The sequence below is a fragment of the Myotis davidii genome, unplaced genomic scaffold (assembly GCF_000327345.1).
Source record: "Myotis davidii unplaced genomic scaffold, ASM32734v1 scaffold79, whole genome shotgun sequence".
Classification (NCBI taxonomy): Eukaryota; Metazoa; Chordata; class Mammalia; order Chiroptera; family Vespertilionidae; genus Myotis; species Myotis davidii.
Window position 1 is genome coordinate 1,552,519 of NW_006294339.1, and position 394 is coordinate 1,552,912.

The following is a 394-nucleotide window of genomic DNA, read 5'->3' on the forward strand; positions in this document are numbered from 1 at the left end:
GCCCCCCGCCGCCACAGCCACCTCCTTTACTGAACTTGTTAAACTTCTATTTGTTCAACTTTCCCCAGCAATTTTAGAGATTATATGACAGTGAACATTTCTTTCTAGTTTCAATTTAATGATTATCTTTAGCATATTAAATTTAATACATTAAATATATATGAGCATATTCCATTTAAATATATATTTAAGTATATGTACAACTAGTCTTGTAAATCTAAAGAGAATATGTTAACTAAAGTTTTAACTTTGCCAGATTCCTAATGATAGCAGTTAACAGTATTGATTGAATGCTTATTATCTATCTTCTATCTATATAAAAGGCTAATATGCTAAGTGTTCATCTGGGTAATGATGTCACATAGCAACACCCAGCTTCCTCTCCTTAGTGACA

General features: G+C 31.2%; 1 protein-coding gene and 1 pseudogene across 1 annotated transcript in view; one reads left to right on the plus strand and one right to left on the minus strand.

The window, feature by feature from the left end:
• ZYG11B (zyg-11 family member B, cell cycle regulator) overlaps window positions 1-394 on the plus strand; it is a 99,065-nt gene that overhangs the window by 37,833 nt on the left and 60,838 nt on the right. The window lies entirely within an intron of this gene.
• LOC102756691 overlaps window positions 1-394 on the minus strand; it is an 11,528-nt pseudogene that overhangs the window by 990 nt on the left and 10,144 nt on the right.